Genomic DNA, 14703 nt, shown 5'->3' on the forward strand with positions numbered 1-14703 from the left:
CTGGAAGATAACATAAGAGAAAATCTAGATGACCATGGATATGGTGATGCCTTTTTAGATATATCACCAAAGACATGATCCATGAAAGAAATAATTGATAAGCTGGACTTCATTAAAATTAAAAACTTTTGCTTTGTGAAAGACAAATTTCAAAAGAATGAGAAGAAAACATACAGACTAGGAGAAAATATTTGCAAAAGACACATCTGATAAAGGACTATTATCCAAAATGTACAAAGGATTCTTGAAACTCAGCAAGAAGAAAACAAACAACTTGATTCAAAAACAAGTCAAAGACCTTAACAGACATTTCACCAAAGAAGATGTATAAATGGAAAGTAAGCATATAAAAAGATGTTCCACATCATATGTCATCAGGGAACTGCAAATTAAAACAACAAGATACCATTTCACACATTTTAGAATGGCCAAAATCTGGGACACTGATGACACCAAATGCTGGTGGGCATGGGGAGCAATAAGAACTCTCAAAAATTGCTGGTAGGAATGCAAAATTGTATAGCCACTTTGGAAGACAGTTTAGCAGTTTCTTACAAAACAAAACATATTCTTACCATACGATCCAGCAATCATGCTCCTTGGTATATACCCAAAGGATCTGAAAATGTATATCCACACAAAATCCTGCACATGATGTTAATAGCATCTTTGTTCATGACTGCCAAAACATGGAAGCAATCAAGATGCCCTTCAGTAGGTGAAATGATAAATCATGGTAAATCCAGATAATGGAATACTATTCAGTACTAAATGGAAATGAGCCATCTAGCTATGAAAAGACATGGAGAAACCTTAAATGCATATTACTAAGTGAAAAAAGCCAATATGAAAAGACTACTAATATATGATTCCAACTATATGACATTCTGGAAAATGCAAAAATATGGAGACAGTAAAAAGCTAGGTGATTGCCATGGTTTGGTTGGGGGTGGGGTGAGATGAATAACTAAATCAGAGGATTTTTAAGGCAGTAAAAATACTCTGTATGATACCATAATAATCTATCAGGTTGGCCAAAAATTCATTGGCCATAAGATTTTATGGAAAAACCTGAAAGAACTTTTTGGCCAACCCAATATATGTGTCATTATTCATTTGTTCCAAACCCATAGAACGTATACCACTAAGAATGAACTCTAATGTAAACTGTGGACTTTGGCTGATAATGATGTGTCAATGTGGGTTCATCAATTGTAACAAATATACCACTCTGTTGGAGGATGTTGAAAATGGAGGAGGTCATGTATGTTTGGGGACAGGGGTAAATGGAAGATCTCTGTACATTCCCCTCAACTTTGCTGTGAACCTTAAACTGCTTGAGAAAAATAAAATGTTAATAAGAATTTATTTGAAAAAAACACAAAGGAGACAACCTTTAACATTTTAAAAAGAGAAAAAGTGATATTTACTACTGTTCCAGTATGAATGTAATTTAATATCATCAGTAGAATTAATCTAATCTCCCAACTTAATATTTCTTTCATATGATATACTGACCCTTTCACAAAAGTCAAATGACATTTACCAAGAGATATACTAATTTAGGGGTTATGGGCTCCTTCATCTATCCAGTAGACAGTAAGAAATCTGTCTAATCTTTATACAATCAACCACTGTCTTGGAGCCATCCTTGAAACACCTAAGAGACCGGAGGCAAGTTGCTTAATCTTTCTAGATCTCCATTTCCTTATCCGTACCAAGGGGAATAATGAGATATTATATTATAAGATTATTGAAAGATGTTGTTATACTTAATCTTTATTATATTTAATGTGAAAATCATTTAAAGTCATGTAATTTTAAGGTGGTTACACTTTCTGTTCTTCCCTTTCTCATAATCTTATGCCCTTCACTGTAGTCTTGGTGCTTGGGTGATGTGGGTTCTTTTAAAGATGCTGACATGTGTCTACAGTAGTCTTTTGGCATATACTTAGTTGTCCTCTTACCTACTCCCACCCTTCAAGCCTTAAATTTCTTTTCTAATTAATAGTTTTACCCATTTTTGATTAGGTATATATTTATCACTGTGTAACAAATCACTTTAGAACTTCGTGGCTTAAGTTCTTAAAGTGATAATAGTCATTATTTCCCACAATATTGTGCATCAGTAATTTGATCAGGGCTCAGCTGGGGAGCTGGGGGTTGCTTGCCTGTGTGGTCTCAGTGCTCTGTCATATGGCCTCTCTCTCTTTCTGCTGTGCTCTAGCATTGACCTCCTTAGAGCATGAATGGGCTCTGAGAGAGTTTCAAGAAAAGCTGCCCCAGGTTTGCCTTAGTTTGCCTCATGATTTCTGCTATATTGTAGGCCAGTGTAAATCATATGGTCAGGCTCCAAGTCAATGTCTAGAGTGGCTTATAAAGGCATGAATACCAGGAGTTATGGTCCATAGGGGTTTGCTAATGAAAATACAGTTGACCTGTGAACAATGCAGGTTTGAACTGCATGGGTCCACTTATATGTGGATATTTTCCAATAGTAAATACTATAGTACTAGTTGGTTTGTGGTTGGTTGAATTCACAGATGCAGAGGAACCGTGTGGATATGGAGGGCCAACTATGAGTTATATGCAGATTAACCCCAGTGATGCTCATGGGTCATCTGTAATCTGCATAGTGGCTATGATGGGAATTAAATAGTGTGAAAGTTGATAGTTTTCATAAAGCCTCTTATGATGTAACTCAGTAACTCTCAAATTATTGAGATTAACTCCAAAGACATCCAAACAGGCCCTACGAAACGTATACATTGATGATATTCTAAGATCTGCATTCAGTTGCATTAAGGACTTTCAAAAAAAGGAGTAGAAAACATTGAACATTTTTCCAAGATGAGCAATTGAAAGACTGGTAGCTTAACGGCCAATAGCCAAACTGTTTTAGCAGGGCTGCCTTATGCATTTGACCCTTACGGATTCCTGGGGCCTACTAGCTTTTCAAGAGCCTTTGAAAATATTGGAGACCTAAAAGTTATTGGTTCCACAATACAGAAAGAAAATAGTGCATTTAAAATAGATTAATATTAAAGATGCACAAAATATTGCAATTTCATGTAGTCATTTGCAGTACAAACCAAACCAATAGCATACAAACCATCTACTTTTACATGGTTATATAGAAACAGTATTAAGTGAGGATGTGCATACACTTTGATGTCTGATACTATGGGGGGGGACATCACAAATAATTGCCTATAGCCTAAGAAGTTAAAATTTCTCTCATTCTTTTTCTCTCCATTGTTCTCTCTCTCTTTCCCCTTCCTCTATTTATTACTCTTACAAACACCCTCTTTTTTTGTGCTCTTCTCATTTTTCTACCCCACCCTCATTTAGGCAACTGGTTGAACTCAAAGCAATTCTATACTTTGTAAGATAGATAGCGAGGGCTTTTTCACTCATGAAGAATAAAATCATTACAAATTGCTTTGAGCTTAAGAAAATAAATACCATGGCCAGTTTTTCAATGTTCTACATCCATTAAAGACTGATTTTATCTAAGTTCCTTTCTGTAAACCATTCTCTTATTGGATCAGGTATTCTATTAAAGGGCACATGAGTGAGTGCTGCTGTTGCTTTCTTAATGATATCTACTCATCATTTGGATTTTTGCAGGTATCTTCAGGATAGTTAAGACTTTAAAAGCAGAAACATATTATTTCATTTGCTACTACTGAGAGCTTTTGGGAAATGACAAAAAAAGTGTATTTTCATATTTTGCTGAGAGCTTCATTCAGAGATTTAGTTTACATTTCTGTTTCTAAACATATAAATGAGAAGTGAAATATTTACTTTTAAGAATAAACAATTTGATAAGAGCAATCAGTAGAAAATTACTTTATCAGGAGAGCTTTTACTTTAAGATTCCTTGAGAAACAATCTAGACTTAACCATGCAAACTGAGTTCGTACTGCTGTAAAAGTGACAATTACTTCTGTCACTTCAATAATTTCAATATTATGAGAAACACTTATTCTAAACTTGACATGGTTTATTGTTAGTCAAATGTAGTTAAGTGTAATATTATACAACTTTCAAGTTATGATTCTTTGTTTCTATATCTCAAAATATAAAATTTCTGGTTACACTTGTACTTTATAGCTGTTGTTCAACATCATTCGCAAACTTTATTTCCTAATGATAGATAGGGTATCTTCATTTGACATGCTACCGAGATGGGTTATCTCTAATAATTTACATGCTTTAATTAGATCATATGCTCAGTGAACATGATATGAAATAATCTTCAGTTTAATTTTTGATGTTACAATCACTTCATTAAATGAGATATTCATTGCATTTGCACACAGTTTGCTTACATTGAGTAAGCAGGTGATAGTGTGGCTTAAAACTCTTTAGTAAATCATAGCCATATGACTGTATTCAGTTAGAGCATGATTGCCTAATTTTGGAGATAAATGGACTTCTCTGGGGAATTTTTAATTCCCTAAGAATTAAAGGAAGAACAGTTATCATTATATACCAAGTCAAATCGACCTAAACTGAGATCTCTTTAAATATGTGGAGATAAACTGATACCCTTTTATGATAAAAACGGGTTTGGTTTGATTGGTTACATGACTGACAATGGATAGGAGGAGTCAAGTGTGATATAGCAGTGGGACCTCAAGGATGACTTGAATAATATATACTCCAGATACAGCAGGGTGCAGAGATCAGACTTGGACTTGGTGTTCTCATTCGTTGATAAATCTGTTACTAACACAGTAATGTCTCTGAGCCTCAGATTTACAAATCCATTGAATAGAAATGATAATATTTATTTCATAGGATTGTTGAAAGGATCAAAAAATGGATGTAACAAATGTTATAAATATATGAAATGCTATTTGATATGAGAAGCAGTGTTGTCAACTAGGAGCCACATGACATAATGTGTACAAAGTATTTAGCAATAGTTTGTGCTGAATGAAGCATTATAAGCACGATGTAGAATAATAATCAGTATTATATTAATCTTAAAATGCAAGCTGAGTAGTAATAAACGAAGAATACATGATTACTGGATTTCTTTCCCTCCTTCAGTTTGCCCTTCTCCAGAAGAATTAAAAATACATCAGGAAAAAAGTATACATATAAAATTGAATGTAAGCCTTTTCTGTTAATCTTACTTATTTGACCATTAACCTCCTACTTCAATACATGTTAACTCTGCCGTATCATTTAGTAAAAGTTGAAACAGCTCATCTCCACCTCTCATTCTCCCTTTCTGTCTCTCTGCCTCACCCCCTGCCCACCACTCCTGGGAATTTAGGTAAGCATACTTCCTTTTTAGAATGGATATTTTCTTTTTTCTTTTTTTAACATCTTTATTGGAGTATAATTGTTTTACAATGGTGTGTGAGTTTCTGCTTTATAACAAAGTGAATCAGCTATACATATACATATATCCCCATATCTCTTCTCTCTTGCATCTCCCTCCCTCCCACCCTCCCTATCCCACCCCTCTAGGTGGTCACAAAGCACCGAGCTGATCTCCCTGTGCTATGCGGCTGCTTCCCACTAGCTATCTGTTTTACGTTTGGTAGTGTATATATGTCCATGCCACTCTCTCACTTTGTCTCAGCTTACCCTTCCCCCTCCCCATGTCCTCAAGTCCATTCTCTAGTAGGTCTGCATCTTTATTCCCATCCTGCCCCTATGTTCTTCGTAACTATTTTTTTTTCTTAGATTCCATATATATATGTGTTAGCATGCGGTATTTGTTTTTCTCTTTCTGACTTACTTCACTGTGTTTGACAGACTCTAGGTGTATCCACCTCACTACAAATAACTCAATTTCGTTTCTTTTTATGGCTGAGTAATGTTCCATTGTATATATGTGCCACATCTTCTTTATCCTAGAATGGATATTTTCTTAATTGAACTACTATATAGCCTTGAGAATTATATCCTGGATTTTCTTCTATAAAAACTACAAAAAAATTATTTTCAGGAAAGAGAACATTAATTTATTCATTTACTTGTATGTCTATTATGCATCAGGTATGTGTTTGGAAATGAGTTTTCAAACACTCCAAGGAGGATTCAGTAGTCCAGAACCATGGTGGGTTCTTTTCAGATGTAGGGAGAGATGAGATGCCTTAATAACTGCTCTGAAAGTTCACTCTCTGAAGAAAAGTAGTAGCAATGTATTGTGTATTTATCACATATGTAAACATAAGATATACAACAGGAATAGCACAATGAATGAGAAGAGGGAATTGGAAATATATTTTTATAGAATCTTTACACTTTATGTAAGGTAGTATAATATTATTTCAAAGTAGACTCTAATTAATTAAAGATATATATTGTAAACCCTAAGTCAATGACGAAGCACAATTTTTACACTGATATAAATAAAAGTCAATAGAATCTCAAAAAATGCTCAGTTAATTCAAAGGAAGGCAGAGAAAAGAAAAAAAGCAAATGGAAAAAGTAGATAACAGCTAGGAAGATGGTAAATTCTAATCAACCATATTAATCATCATATTAAATACACAAGATCTAAACACACTAAGTGTGTTTAGATGGGGGACACAGAGTGGAAGGGGGTATAAATATTTATTGCTGTGGAATCATACAGTTTTAGACTTAGAAACGTCCTTGAAATTTACTTAGCTCCTTTTTTTTTTTTTTTTTGCGGTACGTGGGCCTCTCACTGTTGTGGCCTCTCCCATTGTGGAGCACAGGCTCCGGATGCGCAGGCTCAGCGGCCATGGCTCACGGGCCCAGCCACTCCGCCGCATGTGGGATCTTCCCAGACCGGGGCACGAACTCGTGTCCCCTGCATCTGCAGGCAGACTCTCAACCACTGCGCCACCAGGGAAGCCCCCAGCTTCCCCAACCCAAAGATTGCAAAATTGGGTTAAAAAAGCATGGAGCAATTTTATGTTGCCTACAGGAAACCTACTTTAAAAAGAAAGGCATACAGGGACTTCCCTGGTGACTCAGTGGTTAAGAATGTGCCCGCCAGTGCAGGGGACACGGGTTCAATCAGTGGTCTGGGAAGATCCCACATGCTGTGGAGCAGCTAAGCCCGTGCACCAGAACTACTGAAGCTGGTGCGCCTAGAGCCTGTGCTCCGCAACAAAGAGTAGCCCCCGCTCGCCAGAACTAGAGAAAGCCTGCGCACAGCAATGAAGACCTAATGCAGCCAAAAATAAATAAATAAATTTATTTTTAAAAAGGCTTACATAATTTATAGGTATAGGATAATAAAAGATATACTATACAAACACAAATTAAAATTAAGCCAGTGTAGCTATATTTACATCAGACAACGTAACCTTCAGAGCAAGGAACATTATCAGAGATAATGAGGGTGATTGTGATAAAGGGTCCATTTTCCAAGAAGAAATAACAATTCTAAATATGTATGCACCAAGCTTCAGTTTCAAAACATATGAAACAGACCAAAAAAAGAAGATACATTTTACATCTACTAAAATACCTTAAATAAACCAAAAACGATCATACTAAGTGTTAGCAAGAATGGGGAGATATTGAAACTCTTTCATATTGATTGTGGGAATATAAAATAGTACAATCATTTTGGAAAACAGTGTTTTAGTTACTTAAAAAGTTAAACATATGTTTTTAATATGATGCAGCCATTTCATATTTAGGTATTAAACTAAAAGGATAGAAAACATATGTCTATACGAAGACTTGTACACAAATGTTCACAGCAGTTTTACTTGGATTGCCCAAACTTGGAAACAACTTATACATTCATCTGAATGGCTTAACAAATTGTGTGGAATACTCCTGCGCAGTAAAAGAAAACGAACTCTTGATACAAGATACAGCATGAATGAATCTAAAAATAATTTAGTTCAGTGAAAAAAAAGAGCCAGAAAAAGAGAGTAAATACCACCTTCTTCCTTTTGTATGAAATTCTAAAACTATAAAACAATAAAAATTTTCAAAAATGCCAGCTAATTTACAGTGACAGTATGCATATCAGTGTTTCCTTGAGGCAAATGGGAGAGAGGCAGTAGGAATGATCATAATGGAACATGAAGAAACTTTGGAGGTGATGGATATGTTCATTATCTTGATTGTAGTGATGGTTTCACAGTTGTCTATATGTAAAAACTTATGTGATTGTACGCTGTACATGGGTGCAATTTATTATATGTAAATTTTTCTCCAAAAAGTAAAAAAATATCCAGTTATTCAGACTTTTCTAAATGCTTCATGTAGATCTAAGGCATAAATATGTGAGGGGCCAGGACATGAACAAATCTAAATGACTGACAGCTTAGTAATTCAATTCTTTTGCTGGGTTCAGTTTGCCCCCAATGCTCACTCTTTCTTTAAGATGAGTTCTTATCCAGAAGATTCTACATGTAAAGGTATTTTTTAATTATTTAAACCTCCAGTGTGTCATTATACTGGAATGTATGCAAATTCCAGTGGTGAGCCTTTGTACAGTTCATTCACTTAGGAAAATGAGAAATATTAGTAGGTATTTAAGGGGGTATTATTAATGAATACAGAATTAGAGATAATACGACTTGCTTCTGAATTCCTCTCTGCAACTAACTTTGGCTTCAGGCTCAGAATTTCACCTCTGATGTTTCTATATACACACCTTCAAAAATAAGGAGCTGGGGGCTTCCCTGGTGGCACAGTGGTTGAGAGTCTGCCTGCAGATGCAGGGGACACGAGTTCATGCCCCAGTCTGGGAAGATCCCACATGCGGCAGAGTGGCTGGGCCCGTGAGCCATGGCCACTGAGCCTGCGCATCCGGAGCCTGTGTTCCGCAATGGGAGAGGCCACAACAGTGAGAGGCCCACGTACCGCAAAAAAAAAAAAAAAAAAAAGGAGCTAAGTAAATTTCAAGGACGTTTCTAAGTCTAAAACTGTATGATTCCACAGCAATAAATATTTATACCCCCCTCCACTCTGTGTCCCCCATTGTGCTAGTTGTTACAGATAGGAAGATTCCCAGCAAGTTCACAGTTTACTGGAGGAATCAGTAAGCAAATCATTTTAATACATTATGTTTCCTGCAACTATAGACATCAGGGTGCTTTAGGAACACAAAGGAAAGAATGATTATTCTGGGAGCGTAGAGGACTCCTGTTGGTTATTTTCCCATTATCCACTGCCTCTTTCCCACTTGCCAGAGCACTTCATGACAAATCTTCCTTAACTTATAATGGGGTTGCATACTGATGAACCCATTGTAAATAGAAAATTATCTTAAACTGAAAATGCATTGCATAAACCTAAGCTATCAAACATCATAACTTAGCCTAGCCTAATGTTAAACGTGCCAAGAACACTTACATCAGCCTGCAGTTGGGAAAAATCATGTAACATAAAGCCCATTTTGCAGTAAAGTGGTGAATGTCTCATTTAATGTATTGAATGCTCTACTGAAATGAAAAATTGAATGGTTGTAAGTGTATCAGTTGTTTAACCTTATGAACACATGGCTTACTGGTAGCTGTAGCTCTCTGCTGCTGCCCAGTATTATGAGAGAGTATTACAGCGCATATTGCTAGCCCGGGAGAAGATCAAAATTCAAAATTCAAAGTATGATTTCTACTGAATGTACATTGCTTTTGCACCATCATAAAGTTGAAAAACCATAAGTCAAACCGTCATAAGTCGGGGACTGTCTGTATAACGGATGTCCATGTGATTCTAGAGAGGTTGATTCTACCACACCTCCAAAATATACAGCCTGAGCTTGTCCAGTAAAAAAATCTCAGGAACTGTGTTGAGAATTTTAGAATACACACATAATGAACATGGGCTAGGAATCATGTTACCTATATTCTAATTTCCTCTCTGAACACTAATACACCAATAATACAGGCATACCCTATAACCATCTCCATGGTTAACTTCTTTTCAATATCTATCATAAAGCATTTGAGTCTGATTCTCATTTCTCTTACCTGGAGAGCATATTCATGTTAGACTAGACCAGGGTATGTACACAGTTCTCTAACTGGCTCTGACTGAGTCATAAGCCCACTAGTTTCACCTGCCTGTGATGGGCCAGCTCTACTTGATTGTGTGAAGTGAAGATGGAAATGAAATGGTCCTTAATTAAAGACTGCAGTACCATCAATAACAGTTGGAGAAGATGTGTGGCTGACAATCAATAGACATCAATTATAATATATAATAAAATGAGTTACTGAATCTATTTTTTCTAACACCCAAAGACTATGCCTATTACCTGAAATTGTTTGTGCCTAATGCATATATTGAACCTAATTTAAGAGCCTTTTTAAAAACAAATAACTTGTAAAGTATGAAATGTATTTTATTCAGGGTTTTGAAGATAAGAATTAGAAGGTTAAATAAATTATAATATTGTCAGAGAAAAGAAAAATTTAAGAGTGTATGGGGAATTCCCTGGTGGTCCAGTGATTAGGACTCAGCACTTTCACTGCTGGGGCCCAGGTTCAATCCCTGGTTGGGCCACTAAGATCCCACAAGCCTCGTGGAATGGCCAAAAAAAAAAAAATGTTTGCGTAACCCAGAGAGTTAACTATTTGATTCCTTACTCCCTAAAGGAATATTTATTTTCTGGAACTAATCACATAAGGAATAAATTATCACTTTCCAGTAGTTCAAGGAAATTCTTATTAAAGCTTCTTTATTTCTGTTTACATGGTAACTTCTCTACCACCTTTTGGTCTATCAGTATAAATTGATATTATATGTGCTTTTTTTTTTTTTTTTGCAGTACGCGGGCCTCTCACTGTTGTGGCCTCTCCCGTTGGAGAGCATAGGCTCCGGACACGCAGACTCAGCGGCCATTGCTCACGGGCCTAGCCGCTCCGCGGCATGTGGGGTCTTCCCAGACTGGGGCATGAACCTGTGTCCCCTGCATCGGCAGGCGGACTCTCAACCACTGCGCCACCAGGGAAGCCCTGTGCTTTTTTTAAACAAAATTATTTTAGATAAATTGCCTGATTTTCAATTTTTAAAAGTTGCATTTAAGGTGAACTTTTTCTAGTATGTTCCATCATTAATTGTTTTATCTGTTTATTATTTTTTATTTTTAAGTTCCCAATGATTTTATATTTCTGTAAAATTCATGGAGGCTCGTTTATCTTTTAAATGAGAGAGGAAATCACATATTTGGCTATTATTTAAAGGAGAAGATTAATATGGGCTTCCAAATCTCCATGGGAACACAATAAGTGCTCCCCATGATTCATTTTCTATAAATGGAGGGAAAAAATGAGTTTCCATGGAGATACAAAGGTGATCTAAACAGAGGCATCCCTGAGGGCATTGACATCCATAAGCACATACAATTCTGCATCCTTCTTGCAGAATCCCAAATCTATTTGAGATACTTCTGAATTCAACCTGAAATGACAATGAGTGACTTCATTAAATATATTTTTGTGTCTTCTGAGGAATTAAAAACCTATTTGGGTTTGTCATATAGTAATGGAAAAGTGAATATAAAATAGTCGGGGGGAAATAAAACTTCTTTGGACAGAAAATAATGAAGTTCTAGGCTTACTGCAGGGAAAAAGATGCAATAAGACACCCGTGAAATGACAATATGTCATTGATTTTTGGAACAAAAAATCTCTTAATTAGTGGATCTTATCATAGATGATTTTTTAAAATTAGAAAACCACTAAACCAGAACATATTCATTGTTCTCATGTAAGAATCCCTACACAAAACTTTTTCCTTCTATAAATGTGGTGATTTATAGATCCAAGCAATCAATATTCAATTTGCCAGTAGTGGTTTTGTTTCAGTGAGGTAGAATCATTAATTCCTTCCTTTGTAGATTTATACTTGGTTAGGGTTAGGAGATGTATCTAGGTGTTTGAGTACAAATGATAACCATACCATGTGTTTAGCACAGCTTAACAAAAGAGAACAGCACACAGAATACAGAAGACTAGGTTCTTGTTCTATCTCATTAACGAGTTCATTCATTTAAGAAAAAAAAGGTATTGAGTACATTGTATGCCTGGTACTGTGCACAAATCTGGGACTATAGAAATAAAAGATATTTTCTCTTCCCTTGGGAATCTCACGGAAGCAATTACAAAACAACATAATAAATGCCATAGAGGAAGTATGAATAGGGAACAGTGAGAGCGAGCACTTAGGAGGGGCTCCTATCTCAGCCAAGACAGGGGGGAGATGATATGACACTCGCATTGGCGCTTGAATAAATGTAGGATATAACCAAATAAGGGAAGGGAAGCAGTGTACAAAGAACCAACATATGAGCTAGTCTGAAACATTAGGAAAATTGTAGTATGAGTGTTTCACCATAACTGGAAGGATGAGAACAGGTATGTAAATACTAGAGAAATGGCTAGAATGTTGAGAAAGAAAGTTTTTGAAGGGTTCTATAAGCTGTGCTCAAGATTTAAAGCAAATTGGTACGATCAGATGTGGGTTCTATAAAAGAGCACACTGGGGCTGTATTGGGGAGAGATTGGAAGCTGATGAGACCATAAGCAGAGAAACCAGTTAGGGCCCACTAAAGTATTTAAAAAAAAAGAGAGAGAAAGAAGAAAGAAAGGAAGGAGGGAGGGAGGAAGGGAGGGAAGGAGGGAGGAAAGAAGGGAGGAAGGGAGAAAATAAAATAACAAGGTAGCAATTCATGTGAGTACATTCAGAATTTATGATTGAAAAATACAGATATTTTATCCTTTGAAAGAAACTTCTGAATTTTATGGATACAAGCCCAAACCAAGTTGATTTTGTATCAATATATTGGTTTATGACAGAGACTGCAAAGTGACTTATGAGCCTTACTTTGTCCAACTGTGTGCCAGCTCACTCTGTGTTTAAAATAACTCAGTTTAAATGCCTTTAGATTCAACAGGTAATTTAAATCCAGTTTGCCACAGTCCCCACCACTCTCTAATGTTATTTACTTCAAATATTGAAGTTACCATCATAACATGTAGATTTGAACCACGTGAGTTGTAAGCACTCATTTAAGGAGTCCCTGTTTATTAATTTTGGATGTCACCTCATAATTTTTTGTGTGCATCCTCTTGTTTTATTCATCTTTTACTTATGCATTCTCCTGACTTTTATAGTAAAATTTTTCTCAATAGGACTTGTCATTATCATTGAGTTTTATGAAATTATTTCAAGTATTTGCTCTCTAAATGGGCATTTTTTATCAGACTTAACACATTTGAAATTATTTGATAAATTTCACTACATTTTAAGACTACACCTAGTACGATGATAGGTATAAAAAGAATTTCTGGATAAAGGCTACCACCACATGAGCCATGTTCCCAGAGCTACACTTGCTGCCTCAGAGCCACCTGCAGCTCAGCAACTGCAGGAACTGCCGTCGCCAATGCTTGTTGTAACCGTGTGGCTGACAGGGTCTTGGTGCTCCGGCCAGGTGTGAGACCTGAGCCTCTGAGGTGGGAGAGCAGAGTTCAGGACATTGCACCACCAGAGACCTCCTGGCCCCACGTAATATCAACTGGCGAGACCTCTCCCAGAGATCTCTTCCTCTCAACGCTAAGAACCAGCTCCACTCAATGACCAGCAAGCTCCAGTGCTTGACACCCCATGCCAAAGACAGGAACACAACCCCACCCATTAGCACAGAAGCTGCCTAAAATCATAATAAGTTCACAGACACCCTGAAACACACCACCAGATGCAGTCCTGCCCCCCAGAAAGACAAGATCCAGCCTCATCCACCAGAATACAGGCACCGGTCCCCTCCACCAGGAAGCCTACACAACCCACTGAACCAACATTACCCACTGTGGGCAGACACCAAAAACAATGGGAACTACAAACCTGCAGCCTGCGAAAAGGAGACCCCGAACACAGTAAGTTAAGCAAAATGAAAAAAGAGAAATAAGCAGCAGATGAAGGAGCAAAGTAAAAACCCACCAGACCAAACAAATGAAGAGGAAATAGGCAGTCTACCTGAAAAACAATTCAGAGAAATGATAGTGAAGATGATCCAAAATCTTGGAAATAGAATGGAGAAAATACAAGAAACGTTTAACAAGGACCTAGAAAAATAAAGAGCAAACAAACAATGATGAACAACACAATAAATGAAATTGAAAATTCTCTAGAAGAAATCAACAGCAGAATAGCTGAAGCAGAAAAACGGATAAGTGACCTGGAAGATAAAATAGTGGAAATAACTACTGCAGAGCTGAATAAAGAAAAAAGAATGAAAAGAATTGAGGGCAGTCTCAAGACCTCTGGGACAACATTAAATGCACCAACATTGGAATTACAGGGGTCCCAGAAGAAAAGAGGAAAAGAAAGGGACTGAGAAAATATTTGAAGAGATTATAGTTGAAAACTTCTCTAATATGGGAAAGGAAATAGTTAATCAAGTCCAGGAAGCACAGAGAGTCCCATACAGGATAAATCCAAGGAGAAACACACCAAGACACATATTAATCAAACTATCAAAAATTAACTACAAAGAAAAAGTATTAAAAGCAGCAAGGGAAAAAAAAAATAACACACAAGGGAATCCCCATAAGGTTAACAGCTGATCTTTCAGCAGAAACTCTGCAAGCCAGAAGGGAGTGGCAGGACATATTTAAAGTGATGAAAGAGAAAAACCTACAACCAAGATTACTCTACCCAGCAAGGATCTCATTCAGTTTTGATGGAAAAATTAAAAGATTTACAGACAAGCAAAAGCTAAGAGAATTCAGCACC

The sequence above is a fragment of the Grampus griseus genome (genome assembly GCF_964374135.1).
Source record: "Grampus griseus genome assembly, chromosome: 3".
Classification (NCBI taxonomy): domain Eukaryota; kingdom Metazoa; phylum Chordata; class Mammalia; order Artiodactyla; family Delphinidae; genus Grampus; species Grampus griseus.